The sequence below is a fragment of the Aquarana catesbeiana genome, linkage group LG10 (genome assembly GCF_042186555.1).
Source record: "Aquarana catesbeiana isolate 2022-GZ linkage group LG10, ASM4218655v1, whole genome shotgun sequence".
NCBI classification, from domain to species: domain Eukaryota; kingdom Metazoa; phylum Chordata; class Amphibia; order Anura; family Ranidae; genus Aquarana; species Aquarana catesbeiana.
Genome location: NC_133333.1, coordinates 140,455,060 through 140,463,727, shown reverse-complemented (window position 1 = coordinate 140,463,727; position 8,668 = coordinate 140,455,060).

Genomic DNA, 8,668 nt, shown 5'->3' with positions numbered 1-8,668 from the left:
GCTAGTGATTGACTTGTGTACAACAAGCCTGTTGGAAATTTTTCTCTTGAGGAGTGTACTCTGACAGCAGAGAAATCTCCCCGTTGTCAGGATACAATAGCTCAGTGGGAGGGATTCCCCCATCCACATCGAATGTGTGGACGGGGTAACAAAACAAAATGTTTCGTGTATGGTCAGCCTTAGTAATACTTTAACCGCTTCTGGACTGCCTACCGCATATAGACTGATTGGACATAGCGGGAGCCCATCAGCGGGTCTGGCCACCGCGACCCGTGGATTTTTCAGAGGAGAGATGGAGCAGCGGTCTGCCTATGTAAACAAGGCAGACCACTGATCTGTCAGGGAGCAAAAGAGAGATCTTGTGTTTAAGCTAAGCTAAGCTGAAACACGGATCCCTCTTTTCCTCTAGTGTATCCCTCCCCCACACAGTAGTAAGCACCTCTTAGGCCTCATGCAGAGGCGGCTCTCTAATTAGGTGAAATAGGCAGTGGCCTCAGGCCTCACAGTCTTAGGGGCCTCACACAGCTGGCTAGTTTACCTAATTAGAGAGCTGCCTCTTCCAGCAGCAGAGATATCCACCATCACACAGTCCCGTATCCCCTCGCTTTGCTACAGGAGAGATACGGGCTGCGAATGAGACGTGTGATCGGAGCTCACCTACATCTCCGGATCACACACAGGGAGAGCCGCTCAGTAGAGCCTGTTCTGACAGATCTCCCCCCTCCCCCTGCTGCCCGCACAGTCAGACAGAAGAGGAGAGAGAGCTTCTGCTCCTCCTCCTTCCGCCCTCTCCTCCTGCCCCGCCCACTCTCCTCTTGTGTCTGCCCCACCCACTCTCCTCGGGCAGTGTTCTCTGTTCTGCCTCAGAGAAGGGGATGTGTGGGTGGGAAGATTGAAGCTGAAGCTCAACAAACAGAAAACTACAAAGGGAGTCTGATCCATCCATCCATCCATCCAGCCCCTCCTGCCTGCCAGTGAGTACACTGATGTAGGGGATGTTCTTCCTTCCCTTCTTCCTCCATCCCCCTCGCTTGCTTTCTTTCTTTCTTTCTTTCTTTCTTTCTTTCTTTCTTTCTTTCTTTCTTTCATTCGTTCTTTCTCTTTCTTTCTTTCCTTCCATCCTTCTCTCTCTTTCTTTCTCTTTCTTTTTCTCTCTTTCCTTCCATCCTTTTTTATTCCTCTTTCTTTCTTTCCTTCCATCTTTTTTTTTCTTTCTTTCCTTCCATCCTTCTTTCTTTCTCTTTCTTTCTTACCTTCCATCTTTCTTTCTCTCTTTCTTTCTCTCTTTTTCTCCTTCCTTCCTTCCTTCCTTCCTTCCTTCCTTCCTTCCTTCCTTCCTTCCTTCCTTCCAGAGGAGCTCTGCTTGAGGAAAATATATCTTTATTATGCCCACTTACCTACCCCCTGTACTGTCCACTCCCCTATACTATACCATCCTAATACAGTTAATTTTCATCCCTTGAATTATTTTTCCCATTATGGGAGTGAGTGGGGCCTCATGTCTAAGCTTTGCCTAAGGCCTCACAAAGTCTAGAGCCGCCTCTGGCCTCATGCTGGTAAACAGACGTTCAGAGGCAGTTGGCTGCTTTTTTCAGCTGCCCCTGAACTCATCCAATGTTATCTTATGTGTACATGTCACTTCATATAAAGTCCCAGGGCAATCCTTTCTGTATATATGTTATAATAGGGATGGAGGTGTGTCACTGGTGACACCAGACCTTTCTCATTGTTTAAATTGAACCCGGGTGGAAGACACCCATACAGCCTAAAAACTGGTCTGCTGTCACCCTGTGTTCTACATTTCCAGTATACATACATTTTTCAGCCTTATATGTTGTTTGGATCAGTGGTGATTCTCTATGGCAGTGGTCATCAACCCTGTCTTCAGGGCCCACTAACAGGCCAGGTTTGCAAGATAATTGAAATACATCACAGGTAATATCTTTTGCTGCTCAGTGATTTCAGTATTCTAGTCTGCATCTCCCCAAGATAATACATAAAACCTGGCCTGATAGTGGGCCCTGAGGACAGGGTTGATGACCACTGATCTATGGCACTGTATTCCCCTCCTGCCTCCCCTGGCGGTCATTGGTGTCATATTTGGTGTGGGAGCTGCGATATGCAACAAGGGAGTTTCCTGTCTACTGCTGTCCCTTCCCTATCCTTTGACGGGAGGGGCCACCTGCATATCGGCGCCATATATCCACACCTTTTGAGTGGCGTCCGCGGCTGCGGCATCGCCTGGTAGGGTATGGTGCATCATCACGGATGGACGGGAAACCACTAAGCATGTGTGCTCCTGTTGACGGCTGACGCTTCTGCGGGTCTGACCATCCTCGTATGGTGTTGGGGGCAGAGCTTACCGGACCCCTCCGGGGATATAGGCTGGGCGGTATGACATGGCTGTGATTACTTTTTTCACCTATTCACACTTGATACATCAGAGAGGTTTCTGCTGCTGCTGCTGCCAGGCGGTCTACAAATGTAAGGGTAAATACACTTGCTTTACCATATCACTCATTTGATGTTTTACTTCATTCACTTCACTCATTTACACCCGTCTACCCGTGCATTGCCTCTCATATACTTTGTTTCTTCTATTTCAGGGATTGCCCTCCCACATATATTTTAGGTCATCTAATTTACCTACGGTCTCTATGTCTGCTCCATTATTGGATCAGGTCAGTTCACATATGTTCTCATACAAACAATTGTACTATTTTTGTCTACTTTTGCTTACTTAGCAATGATTGACATATTGTATATATATTTGTATACTAAAGAATATATACTCATATATATATTTATATATATATATATATATATATATATATATATATATATATATATATATATATATACCTATAATATACTATATACTTTTTGTTTACTCACTTGGCTACCTACTGAGAGATATACATTTGTGTTTCAGCTGATATCCACCAATTTTCATATTGAGACATCCAGGGCCATACACTTATCTATGCCATGTCTGCCGCCCAGCTGCTCCCTGGTGGTGTCTGTGTTCGTTTTTGATGTCGTTTTTAGGCAGTTGAGTTTAGAGGCCTTTTTTGGAAAGCAAAAAAATGAGTTCAGACACTAAGTTTAGAGGCATTTCAAGCGCCAAGTGCTTCTAAATGCGGCTAAACGCAGTAACTCGCGCTTAGCCGCTTTTCATTTACAGGCATTTTTCATTTTTGGCTATTGTGAAAAAAAAAATTTTTTTTCAAACGCTTCTAAATGCAAAGCTAAACATGGCGAAACAGACGTTTTAAACGTGGGTTACTATCTGTCAAGTTAAATCGTTCAGGAGAGGTTGTAAAAACATCCCGTGTACATTAAGCCTTAGGGACACACTTAACCCTTTGATCGCCCCTAGTGTAACCCCTTCCCTGCCAGTGTAATTTATACTGTGACAGTGCATTTTTATTAGCACTGATCACTGTATTGGTGTCACTGGTCCCCAAGAAGTGTCAATTAGTGTCAGATTTGTCCGCCGCAATGTCACAGTCCCGCTACAAATCGCTGATCGCCGCCATTACTAGTAAAAACAATTTTTTAAAAAGTCCCTAGATCTATCCCATAGTTTGTAGACGCTATAACTTTTGCGCAAACCAATATATACGCTTATTGGGATTTTTTTTACCAAAAATATGTAGCAGAATACATATTGGCCTAAACTGATGAAGACATTAGATTTTTTTACATTTTTTTATTGGGAATGTTTTATAGCAGAAAGTAAAAAATATTGTTTTTTATTCAAAATTGTGTTTTTTTTGTTTATAGCGCAAAAAATAAAAACCGCAGAGGTAATCAAATATCACACAAAGAAAGCTCTATTCAAAAATGACAGGGGAACCCTGCCTGCTCCTGCTATCACATGGTGATACAATTAAGCCCAATGTTGGTGAAACATGTCAGAGGGGTGTGACCAATGCGTGGGAATTTAAGATGCAGACTGTCTTTCATTTACTTCACACTGGAGCTGAATACAGTGTGCGATGATACTTGTATGCTTTATGGTGCAAAAGGAGATGTCAGGGCACTGTTCGCAGCAGAGGTGTTCGAAGACCTGTCATTCCTGCCAGTACTTTGCATGGCCTCAGGAATGCGCATTGGCGCATAACTATGCGTGCCCCCGGCCTTTATAAGGAGGCCAGTCACTCTACAATTGCTGGTTGATCTTCAGCTCTCCTGTGCATTTGTTCCTGTGTACCCCTTGCATCTGTGAATACTTGTTACCGACTTGGCTTGCCTCTGGACCTGTCTTCTACCTGCCTCCTGACCTGACCCCAGCTTGTCTAACGGATCTTCTCTCTCTGCTCTCCTGTGTATGACCCTGGCTATCTTCCTAACTACACGTGCTGTTATCCATACCTGGTACCTGACCTTGACTTCAAACTGACTTCTCTCCTGTTCTCTGTTCTGCTTGAAACCTGCTGCTTTTTACTGGGACCACCTATCTGCAGACACCATTCCAGTGCATCAGTTGTATACCTGGACGTTCTTCTGACAACGTCTCTGTAAGCACTCCAACAGCCGACCTGTGCTTCTTTGAGCCTGATTCCTCCTGTTCCACCTTCGGGGGAGTCTGAAACTTAGTCGCAAGGGAAGCCCCCTCTCTCTTTCAGCACCAGGTACTTGATAGGTGACCTTAGCTTTGAAAGTGGTTCTAAAGCCTACATTTTTTTTTAACCTTAATGCAGGGGTCTCCAAACTTTAGAAACAAAGGGCCAGTTTACAGTCCTTCAGGCAATAGGAGGGCCGGACTGTGGCCATTGGGCATAGAAAAGGTCCTGATGTTAGTGAAAAAAAAGCAATGCCCCACCTTTGGTGTCACTGGGCCCTATTGTTGGGAGAAATTGGGCCCCATTGTTGGTGTCTTTGGGCCCCATCATTGGTGTTATAGGGAGGAATTGGGCCCCATTGTTGGCATCATTGGGAGGAATTGGACCCCATCATTGGTGTCATTGGGAAGAATTGTGCCCCTTCATTGGTTTCAGTGGAGGGAATTATGGCCCACTGTTGGTATCAGTGGATGAAAAAGTGCCCCAAGGGCCTGGATAAAAGCAACAAAGGGCCACGGTTTTGAGACCACTGACTTAGCGCATACCCTGCATTAAGATAATGTTTAGATAAAAGTATCACCCCTTCTTATAGCTAGGCCAGCCATAGACAGAACAAATTTCTTCCTGCAACCACAGAGACAGTGCTGACAGATGAATCCTGTCCTTCTGTTTGTGCTCTACAAGCACATGGTTTCTGGCTTCTTCGGGAGAATGTGAAGATGGAAAACATGAGAGATTGTTAGATTCATAACATACATGTGATAGCAGCTTCAACATACTATGAATTATATGCTTGCATGTATATATTCAGTATCTCACAAAAGTGAGTACAACCCTCACATTTTTGTAAATATTTTATTATATCTTTTCATGTGCCAAAACTGAAGAAATGACACTTTGCTACAATGTAAAGTAGTGAGTGTACAGCTTGTAAAATTTGCCGTCCCCTCAAAATAACTCAACACACAGCCATTAATGTCTAAACTGCTGGCAACAAAAGTGAGTACACCCCTAAGTGAAAATGTCCAAATTGGACTCAAAGTGTGAATATTTTGTGTGGCCATCATTATTTTCCAGCACTGCCTTAACCCTCTTGGGCATGGAGTTCACCAGAGCTTCACAGGTTGCCACTGGAGTCCTCTTCCACTCCTCCATGACGACATCACAGAGCTGGTGGATGTTAGAGACCTTGCACTCCTCCACCTTCCCAGTGCCGGCAGCACTCATGCAGCCCCAGACCATGACTCTCCCACCACCATGCTTGACTGTAGGCAAGACACACTTGTCTTTGTACTCCTCACCTGGTTGACGCCACAAATGCTTGACACCATCTGAACCAAATAAGTTTATCTTGGTCTCATCAGACCACAGGACATAGGGTGCGACAAGTTGCTCTGGTGTGAACGGGGAGTCTCTCTCTAATGGACACTCCAAACAGATCTGTATAAGCTGTGCATCCATCTTTCAGAGGTAGAGATCCTCGCCTGCCTTCAAGCCTGCTTCATTACAAATATAATACTGTAGGTCTACCGCACAGGACGTGCAGGGTGGTAAAGCGGGAAAAATCTCAGAACTGTATGGACAAAAATACAACCAAACTGATAAGAGGCATGGAGGCACTCAGCTATGTGGAAAGATTAGAGGAACTGAATTTATTCTCTCGTAAGAAGAGGAGGTTAAGGGGGATATGATCAACAAGGACAAGGGGACACTCTTTACGTCTGGAGGAAAAGAGATTTCATCTCCAAATACGGAAAGGTTTCTTCACAGTAAAAGCTATGAAAATGTGGGATAGACTCCCTCCAGAGGTGGTTCTGTCCAGCTCAGTAGATTGCTTTAAAAGAGGCCTGGATTCTTTCCTAAATGTACATAATATAAGTAGATACTAATATTTATTAGTAAAGTTTATCCAGGGAATATCTGATTGCCTCTCGGGGATCAGGAAGGAATTTTTTCCCCTGCTGTAGCAAACTGGATCATGCTTTGTTGGGGGTTTTTTGCCTTTCTCTGGGTATAGGATTGTGTATATAAGATCGTATGATTTATTTTTTTCCCCCCCATTTTATTGGTTCAACTGAATGGACTGGTGTCTTTTTTTTTTTGCCAGACTATGTAATAAATCCTTTTGAAGGTAAAAAACCTTCTGTACATGCATTACACTTGTGTATTTAGTGGTTTTCCTGGGCTTTCTGCTCTAAGCCTTGGTTCAAACCAGTGCAATTTGACAGTTCAAAAATCGCATGACAAGTCGCACCCCATTGCCACCAATGGAACAGTTCAAATCACCACGACTCATGTCGCAGCAACTTTGAAACAGGTTCCTTCACTATTTCTGTGCAACTTGCATTGACATCTCTGTAAATGAACTCGCACAGATGTCAGCAAGCTGCACATGAAATTGCACGGTTTCAAAGCCGCACTGGTGTAAACCAGGGCTAAAAGTAACTATAGAGAAAATGATAGAATTTTTTGTCGAAGTTTAGGCGATAACCATTAAACTTTCTGGACGATATCAAACGAATAAAGCACAAGTATAACCTGGAGAACATGGAACCACAAACCCCAGACAGAACACGGAACTGTCTTGGATTTATCCTTTAATTAACAGTCAAGTACCTATAGGTAATAACTGCAAGCAAGACACATCTCCAATCCACCATTTAAAAGGATTTTGAGGGAGGGTGTAATTGATTCTTATTTTACTCCCATCATTGATAAGAACCTGCTAATATAGAATATTTATGACATAAGCTGCTTATCCAGTAAACAAAAGTAATGACAATCATTTGCACTTTAGAAGTTTATCCTGCCAGTCAGGTCAATGCTTGAATTCCTCAGTAGCAGACAGCTGTCAGAATCCACTGGTATATAATGGGGAGGGTAATATTAAAGTGCTAGAGGAAAGCTCATTTAGAAACTTACGGGTAATAATGTCTCATACAAAAGGAGTGGCTTAAGTTCATAACAATGAGACTTTGTGCTCCTGTGCAGTAAAGCTTACCATTACAGGCTCCATTTAATGCCATTAAACCAAGCCTTTCATTGTTTTGCGAAGATGTTAATATTTTTCCTTTAAACAACTGTAGGAGAACTGCAGGCAAAATACAGAATCCGGAGGAAGTAAAAAATGTGCCAACTGGAAAGCAAAAAAAAAAAAAGTAACATTTTGGGTTTGTAACAGAAGTAGTATATAATATCTATCTATATCACACATCAGATCTCTGCGTTTTGGACGTTAGCCATCATACACAATGCAGTTTGAGTATTCTTAACCCGCATTAGATGCTTGGACAACAAAGTACACACTAATGTGATGTATGCTTACAAGTCAATTTTAGAGCACATGTAGAAGACCCCAAGACCCACCTGCATCACCCTGTGGTCAGCACAATCACTTTTTAGCAGGGGGCGCCCCCTGCCTGCTACTTGTGGATTTTACTGAACCCTATAAGAGCAGCAAGCAAACTGGGGCTATACTGGTGTTCTTTGATTTTAAAGCCTTTTTTCAGGGTAAATAGAATGCAATTTTACACATGATATCTCTATATATATATATATATATATATATATATATATATATATATATATATATATATATACACACATACACACACACACACACACACACACACACTACGTTACCAAAAGTATTGGGACAAACATGAATTTTAATGGCATCCCAGTCTTAGGCCCCATACACACCATTACATTTTCTGCAGATTTTTGTCTTCAGATTTACCAAAACCATTAAGTGCAAAGGCCTGCTTGATTGCATACAAATTTAAACGCTTAGGGTTTGACCTAATCATATATGGTTTTGGTAAATGTGAAGTCAAAAAAAAAAAAAAAAGTCTGCAGAAAATCTAATAGTGTGTATGGGGTCTTAGTCCATAGGGTTCAATATTGAGTTGGCCCACCCTTTGCAGCTTCAACTCTTCTGGGAAGGCTGTCCACAAGGTTTAGGCGTGTGTCTATGGGAATGTTTGACCATTCTTCCAGAAGAACATTTGTGAGGGCAGGCACTGATGTTGGACGAGAAGGTCTGGCTCACAGTCTCCGCTTTAATGCATCCCAAAAGTGTTCTATCTGGTTGAGGTCAG